This window comes from Lycium barbarum, chromosome 8 (genome assembly GCF_019175385.1).
Source record: "Lycium barbarum isolate Lr01 chromosome 8, ASM1917538v2, whole genome shotgun sequence".
Taxonomy (NCBI): Eukaryota; Viridiplantae; Streptophyta; class Magnoliopsida; order Solanales; family Solanaceae; genus Lycium; species Lycium barbarum.
The window spans coordinates 80,276,821-80,285,930 of NC_083344.1; the positions used below are offsets into that span (position 1 = coordinate 80,276,821).

Consider the following 9,110-nt stretch of genomic DNA (forward strand, 5'->3'; position numbering starts at 1 on the left):
CCGCGCCTATATGGTCGGGCAGACACCGCTAAGGCGGGCAGCATACACACCGTGTCTAGATGACATGGGGAGACACCACTAGTGGGCGGCATGAGATGGTTACCCCGGACGCGGGAGGCCTGGACGCGGGCTAATGATGATCATACCGTACCTATATGGTCGCAAAGCTTATGTAGATATGCATACATGATATGATAGTGTTTGTGGAATAAGTCAACATGCATTATTTCTATTAAAATTGACAGTCAGTTACAGGTTGCTCTTCACTTGATGTCTCCTTATTTCATTAATGTATTGTTATTGTTTATGCCTTACATACTCAGTACAATGCTCGTACTGACGTCCTTTTTCTTTGGATGTTGTGTTCATGCCCACAGGTAGACAGAGAGGTGATCCAGATTCATAGGAGCCATCAGAGACTTTGAGAGCACTCCATTATTCCGGAGGTGCTACTTGATTTGTTGTTTTGTGTGTGTGTACATATATATATATATATATATATATATATATATTGCACGACGGGGTCCTGTCCCATCCATATGTCTAGCACTCTAGTAGAGGCTCGTAGATACGTATGTGTGGGTAGTATGGTCTCACGATGTCCTCACTGTATGTATATTATGTTGATAGCCGAAGGGCTTATGTATATAAAGGTAAATATGTGTCAAAGTGAAAATGGTTTTCCTATGATTATAAGCATGAAAATAATGAATGAACGCCGGAGGAGTATGATGAGTAATAGAATGAGTAGTGCTCGGTGGTTAGCTCTGGGTACCCGTCATGGCCCCTAGTCGGGTCGTGACAAACTCCATTGATATCTTCCATTGTTATACTGCTCAGACCTTGAAAGGGATAAGCTGCAGGAAAGAGAGATCAATTCAGCTGTCCTACATGCTAAAAAAATTAACATCAAGAATGAAAATACTGAATAATGAAGCAACAAAAATACTAATAGAGAGGAGAGAAAAGGCTTGACCTTTAGACTGAAACTTTCATAAAATTTCAAGGAATCCAACAACATCTGCAATGGGGTTTTAATTTTGAATTATAAATTTGAGGAATGTAACTATAAAGAGTAGAATCAAGAGATTCTAACATAAAGGAAAATTTAAATTGAAGTTTGAGAGAGGGAAAAAAACTTGTTGATGGGTACTCAATAAAGCTTTGCATCAAATGAATAGTATAGAAGCTGAATTCTAAAAGAGAAATAAACCCAACTTAGTGATTGTGAAAAACTTGAGCATCAAGATCCATTTTTCTATGTGTTTTATCCACAAAAAAAAAGTATCACGATTAGGTACAACCAAAGCTTTGGAGCTTCATGAGTACTACTTTCTGTCACGTCATTGCTAAAAATCATAAAGGAATAGTAAAAGTTAACTACTGCTATTTTCAGATGATATTCATTAGGATAAGAAATGCAGCTGATCTACTAGTATGAAATGCTAATATCAACAATACCCATACATTACGACTATAAAAGATCAGAATTACCCTGACCCCATAGCTAATGACAAATAACTAATCTAGATGCAATTGAATAAAAGTAGCTAAGAGTTTTTAACCAAAATGTGATAGCCCTTCAAGCTAATCAAAGTCATTTGTCATAGACCTTTAGTTTGTCACCGAGCTATCAGCTAAGAAAGGCTGACGGACTTGACAAACATGATCCTAGAACCTATGCTAAATGGAGAGGGATACCAAGGCCAATTCTCTAAATCTTGGTTGGAATCATCATCTTCCTCCTCTTTTTGCTCTCGTCTCTATATCTCTTTTTCTCTAATTAAGCGAATAGTGGCATGTATATAATCAAGAGTAGAACCTTGTACATACCAATCTTAAAACAACAATATTCGAAAGGAATGACAATATCATTTTCAAGTTTCTCAAAGGCGTTTTCAATAATCTCAAGAAGCAAATCATTTGCTAGCTCTTCTACCTCTACTTTGACTTACAGCTACACCATAAAGAAAAAGAAAAGGAGCAAAAGAAAAGGCAACAACTTTCATCACAAAGGTGGTAAACCACCCACATATAAAGACTAACGAAATTTAGACATTTAATGAGAAACCATTGTTACGACTAATGGAACTATTGACTTATACCATTTAGGTTTAGCAGTCAATGCCACCATAGTATGATCCCTTTGAGACGGAAGTTGAGAACGATCCAGTGAATCGCGACATCACAAAGGAAAACATAATTTAGAAAATGCAAACCAAAACTCTCCTTATTTGCCAGCTAGAAATAATAAAAACTAAATGGAGCCAAATACAGCTCTTCTTCAACTTTCTACTTTGCAAAAAACATAGAGAGTAAATGGATATTTCATAGCATGATGCCTGGCATTATGCTGATAATTGGAAATTCTTAAAAAGATGGCAAACAAGCACTTTATTATCAAATTCGTATATATAAACAACATATCAACCGGTCAAATAATAAATAAGAAATTGTCAAATATACTACAGATTCAATGAAGTTTAAATTTTTCAATCACAACAATAAAAATTAAGTAGCTCAAAAGTTAAAACATCCAGAAGGCTTAATTCTTATGGGTATACTAAATAATTAATATGATATAATAGCTACTTGATGACCAAAGGAAAAAATAGTGCACCTCGGTCCCCTAACAATAATAACAGTGCTTTATGGGAGGCGATACAACACATTGTGGCGGATTTGTGACCCTTATACAATTCGTAAATATATTAACTGATCATTCAGGAAAAATCAAAACTACAGATATTACACAATTATCCAAACAAAAAAGACAGACAAACCTCAATGGAAGGAGTAGGGGCAGAGCCACCCGTCACTACCACTACTCTACCTTGATGCTTGTGTTCTAAAACTTCGACACAAATCAACACCGTGTCACTTTAACAATAAATTAAATCAAATAAGATCAGCCAACGAATCACCAGAGTAATATGTGTTTGTCTACTTTCCACCTCAAAGCTCTTCTGATAATTAAGTGCTAAAAGATTATGTTAAAAGCATATTATATTCAAATTTAGTTGGTGTAAACATCGGGCGTGAATGAATTGTAACAATAAAATATTTACCATTAAGAAAGTCACTATTGTTTAAAAACCTTACCAAATTCACAACTTTATGTTGTTAGTTTTCTTAAAATTCGATAGTAGGAACAATAATTAAATAGAAATAGACCTTGCTACAAAAAGTTACTTAGAAGGAAAAAGGGAGAAGCAAATTGCATGCTTTGTGAAACCAAATATGCCGGTGTAAGAAAATAGGTAATCTTAACGACATCGTTGACTATTCTTCTACATCCATCACACTGCATTTACATTTTTATCTCAACCTTTTGCCAAGAAAAAAGAAATAATAATATTCAAACTATATAAAACTTTAAAAAACTGAGAATAAACTTCACACAAGTTATCTCACTTTATTGTTACAAATGAGCTTAACTAATTAGCGTATTGGATTTTTTATCACATATTATTTACACAAGCACACAAGAATAAAAAAATATCATGTCAAGAGCATTCAAACATCCAAAATGTTAGGCTTAATGTCTCGCATTATAGCCTTTAAAAAAGCCATATGGAATCTAAATTGCTTTGTCGCTTCCTTACAGAATCTCAATCACATGTTTAAATGTCTTCACCAAAATAACTCTCCTAAAATAACCTACATGTAAGTAGTAAGCCTAAGATATAGCAAACTTATCCAAAGAAACAATCCTATTCAATTACTCAAATATTTGGCATTCAACACTTTTTAGCAACATTTATGTCAAAAAAGAAAGAGACCAATTGTGCACACCGAAATGGTATGGTGTAAACTCACAATAATTGAAAGGATAAGTTTAGTAACTCTAACTCAATATTGCTGAAGCCATTGGATAGGTAGGAGAATTTATCCAGTAATATCACTTTTTGATTGTAAGTTTTAAATTTTGAATCCGATTATAAAGCTTCTTTGCTTATTTACACCAATCTAGTTTCTGAAATCCCCAAATTAGAACCCTAGGTAAGAAATAGAGAACCCAACAAACAACAAAATCTACCAATTCAAAAAAAAAAAAAAGATCCTGAAAACAAACACTTGGGATAAGCAATTATCTTTTTGAGCCAAAGTTGCACCTTCAGAGTAAGCGAAATCTAACTCTTGCATTCAAATGCTGGGTTGAGAACTCCACGAATAGAAAAAACATGCAGTGAAATTTCAAAAATGCCAATAATACCAACAATTATCCCCAAAAACATACCACATTTCAAAGTCATTCTTCCCTACACAAAAGGAAAGAAAGAACACAAAAAGAGTGATTGAAAGAAGTTTGTAGAATCAAATTAAATGTATGCAGAACTTTGAGCAAAAATCATTTTTTTTAGATGTATTGAGAACTTTGAGCAAAAAAAAAAAAAAAACACAAAAAACTGGGAATTAGAAACGAAAAAAAAGTATAGTAAAAGATCAAAAAAAGAACTTACCAACACAAAAGGCTAAGATGAACGCCAGAGGAAGAAGGTCATGAAATTTGAGACTAAGAAAAGTAAATTATAGAAATGAAATCGAGAAAGAGGAGAAAGCGGAGACAAGGGGCCATAGAGAGAGAAATAAGAATGTAGAAACTGAAGAAAAGATAGAGGAAAAGACTTAAATGGTCCCTTAGCTAAAGGAATATTTTTATCCCTTATATATAATATAGGCAAAAGTCATAGATAGCCCCTAAACTTGTCCACAAATATTCCTCGTGGTTACCTAAACCTAAGCTTGTTCCAATTTGACACCTAAACTATTCTGGATTTGTACCACATAAGCTCTTTTTGCCTCTTTGGCACCTCGTCTGCGTTGCACTCAAACTGGGCACGTGAACGAGTAAATTTTTGCCTACATGGCAACTTCCAATGTTAATATTAACGTTGGTTAATATTTTTATCCTCAAATCTATAACCCTTTATTCCCCAAATTATCTCTTCTTTCTATCCCAAATCTGTCTTCTTTCTCTCTCTCGTTTCTCTGCTGTTGCTCTGTGGATTCTCTCTTGTTGCTCTGTGGATCCTCTCTTCTTTCCCTCTCGGTTCTCTCTTCTTTATAGCAATGTCACAAAATTCTGGGATTATGGATTAAAATGCTATTTATAATTGCGGTAATTCTTGTAATGTAAGAACTTCGAGGACAATTAACAACCCAGGTCATAGATTTTTTTGTTGCAAGATGCCAAAAGTGAATAGCTACTTTCAAAATTTGATTTTCAGCCTTGATTTTTTTTTTGTTTGTGTTCATAATTTTCTTTTCATTTTATGTAGGATAAGGGTGGATATGGTTATTTTAAAGGGATTGATTCTTCTCTAGAGTTTGAGCTTTTGAAGAAGAAGCTTAAAGAGGTTGATGAAGAGAGGGATACATTGAAACACAAAATGAAGGAACTTGGAGGCAAGTTTGATTCATTGAAACAAAAATTGAAGGAATCTAAGCAAGAGAGGGACTGTGCAAAAGCCAAATTCAATAGGCTTGTCTTTGTTCTTCTATGTTTATTAGTTGCAAAAATTCTCTTTGGTATTGTCTAATTGTATCCTAGTTACTGTTATGTTGCTAATGTAGTGGTGTTTTGGTTATTAGATTTTGTGAATTACTTGGCCTTGTGTTTGGCGTTGTGAATTAGTTGCAAATATGAGAAGAAAAGAAGCTGCAAATATAAATCAGCAAAGAAACATAGGCACTATTAATCAAAAGGAAAATGAGCATCATAAATAGAAAAGAAAATAGAGACCTAGTCAATAACTATGATCTCTTCCTTCTTTTGAAGCCTATGCCCTTCGCGCACTTATACTCATAGACCCAAATACAGAGTGTATCTCCCTCCGTCAATAGCTCGGATTCCACAAAGTCTTTCCACCCGAGACAGAGGCGCGCGTGTTTTCCAATTTTGTAGGTCATAGGGTAACGTTTATCTCCATAAGCAACAACGGCATGGGTTTTTTTGGTTGGTGGAACGTCAAGAATGTTATTAGGAAGCACCTGGAAAAAAAACATGAAAAATTACTAAAACCATTGCAATAAAAATAACAAATGAAACAGGGATGCTAAATTAAAACATACGAAATCATCACTTTCTATGTATGAACGTCTTAATTTCTTCTCAAAGTATGCCAACATTTTTGAGGTTGAATGAACTTGTTTTAAGAAGTGAATGGGATGAAATGAATTAGATGAAGTGAATTCGATGTGATCATTAATTTATGGCCTAGTTTATTGTATTTGACTCCAACCGTTTCATCCTTAACAATTAGTTGGTGGTTGAGTATTTTGACCCATTTATTGTGATTTTTTGACTGAATTGGCACAATCGCCTATATTCACTCACAAATCTTAATCAAACATGTGCATATTTGACTCATTGGCACAAATTTCATTGGCACAAATCGAAGAGTACTATTGCTAAAGTCATTGGCAAAACTACTCAATACCAAATTAATGCATAAGTCTAGATAGACAAAATGACTGCAGCTCGAAGCACTGCTGCAGTTTGCATATACTAACGATATTGTTTCAAATACCCTAAATGTGAAAAATTTCCTACATTAACTACTTGTTGGAGCTTCCTTCTGTTGAAGATCTGCTTTCTACTGATGCAACCTTTTGGTTTCTCTTGTTGGCTCTCATTTTGGATAGTTGTGATGTCATCATTACATCCTTTCCTTGCCATTTCAGTCCACGAGTTTATAACCAATATCAATATTTGTTGGTGAAGCACTCTTCAACTTTGTTGCACCATGTAGAACCCTCTCACTTCATGTACCAGGCTTCAATTAAAATGTAAAACGTTAGTAAATTGTGTTGAACAAAGATAAATCCAAATCATAAAGTGAACTTACATTAAAGACTTGTGCTCCAGTAGCAAGATTAGAGTATACACCAAAACCAGTTGTAGGCCTACTATTACTTCCAGTAGCTGCAGCAAAACCAGCAGTAGTGTATGCCCTTTTGTGGCCTGATAATGGTGTCAATTGACTTGAAGAAGAGTCTTCTCTTGCACTCACAAATGGTACCCCCACTTGCATTTGTGACTTTTTTCCTGCCCCTTCCCCTGCCAGCTCAAACTTGAGCCCTCTTTTGTGGAGTTATTGGCACAGCACTTGTGTCACCACAAATTGAGCTTAACTGTGTAGTTACAAAAGCTGAACTAGCAGTAGGATATACAGGACCCTTCATTCTAGACTATATTACACAATTAAAAATGTAAATGATCCAAAGTGTATAAATTGTACAATTTAAATGAAGATGTAAATGACTTTTAAAAGATATACTTACTGTTGGTGTTGGAGCAACAGTTTGAACATCTCTTGGCACAGAACTTGTATCACTACAAATAGAGCTGGATTTAGTTGGTGGAGTTGGTTGAGATTGACTTCTTTTCCTTTCAGTTAAGGGTATTGGTTGAGAAGGACCACCCATTCTATGCTAGCAAACACAAACAATATGATGAAAATTCGAGATTTATATGTATGAAACTAAAGTTAAGAATATCACAAATTCAATTGTACTTACTCTTCTTCGACAGACAGTCTTGTTATGGCCAACTTGCTTGCACATTGAACAAGTCATCTTCACACCCTTCTTTGACAACTTTTCATATTTCTTTGGATCATCTTTATCCTTCGTTCTTTTCTTCTTTGGTCGCTAGGCATTTTTCTTGGAACTGGAGGCTCTATTGATGGGTTTGTAGTCTTAGGCCACATCCTCATATTGGTAATAGGTTGGATGAAACGACTATAAGCCTTAAGAAATGTTTCCTTCCTATACCAATGCTCTACATATGCATCAGGATCTAGATTCAAGTAATAATAAGCACAAATAGCATGACGGCAAGGAATACCCCTTAACATCCATAGCCTACAGTCACAATATTTCTTATCCAAGTGGACAACAAATGTAAACCCACCATCTCTAATTTCAAAACCATGCACCCCATTCCACTGAACATGACACCTATTAGACAACTCCTTGTTCTATTCTAATATTCTTCTTGCCGTAGGGGCAATATCATCAATCCAAGTTTCAGCAAATTTGATCATGTCTACATACATATTCATCATTTTATGCCTAATTTCCTCTAACATGGTGATAATAGATTTATGTCTAGCAGTTAAGATCCAAGAATTAAAAGTCTCACACATGTTATTTTCCACAACATCACACTTGGAATGAAACTTGAAATATGCCCTACAAAATGTAAAAGGCTCATAATGCATAAAATCCTCCATTATCTTGGGCTTACCCAATTTGGCCATTTTATCCCTCTCCTCTTTAAACTTGACTTCAAAGCTAGCCTTAGAGCATCTCCAAAACTGTTTCCTTCTTTCTTCTCCTCTCCACTCTTTGTGTCAATTACTTCAAACATGTCTAGCATAGCTCCATGTCTCAGCATTTGACAGCAACTCCAACAAGACAAGAATAAGTCCCTATAAAAAAATGTGTAAAGTATAAAAGAAAAAAAACAGTTCAACAAACTGAAATAGTTAGTAATAAATTGAAATTTTAAGTAAATGGATAAGAAATGGTACCTTTTGCATATATGAAATTACACTCAACCCTTTACCATTTCCCAAAATTCAGATCAGCAATTAAGTACTTTATGAACCAATTCCAGCTGTGTTTAGTCTCTGTATCCACCACTGCCCAGGAAATACGATACACTTGGTTGTTCCCCTTCTTTCCCACAACTACCAATAGCTCACCCTTACAAGCTCTTTTGAGAAAACAACCATCAAATCCTATTATTTTTCTGCACCCATCCAATGCCTGGAAGCACACATAGAAGTATACAAAAATGTTTTTCCCTAGTTCAGTCTCCTTATCAATTTTAACCCAACAGCTACTTCCTAGATTGGTTGGCTTGATCATGTCAGCAAAGTCACATAATATGGAAAATTCCAGATTCCAGTCACCTAACCCTCTATTTTTCCCTGTGGCAAATAGTCCTACTAACATAAAGACCAAGCTTGTCCCTTACCAATTTCTGAATTTCCCATATCCTTATGTAAGGTTGAGAAACAATTCTGTCCTTAAACTTCCTTGCTGTTAGCTTAGAAGTGCACATCTTGTTTTTGTTTAGAGGAATCACTTGTGAATGG

The 9,110-nt window shown here is 35.0% G+C and overlaps 1 long non-coding RNA gene across 1 annotated transcript; it reads right to left on the reverse strand.

Annotated features, from left to right (window-relative positions):
- Positions 1-618: 618 nt before the first annotated feature.
- Positions 619-4,738, reverse strand: LOC132606228 (uncharacterized). The gene is made up of 3 exons (XR_009569644.1): positions 4,464-4,738; positions 977-1,021; positions 619-857 (listed from the first exon to the last, which is right to left on the reverse strand). It is a non-coding gene; the product is annotated as an uncharacterized LOC132606228 (long non-coding RNA).
- Between the last annotated feature and the right edge of the window lie 4,372 nt (positions 4,739-9,110).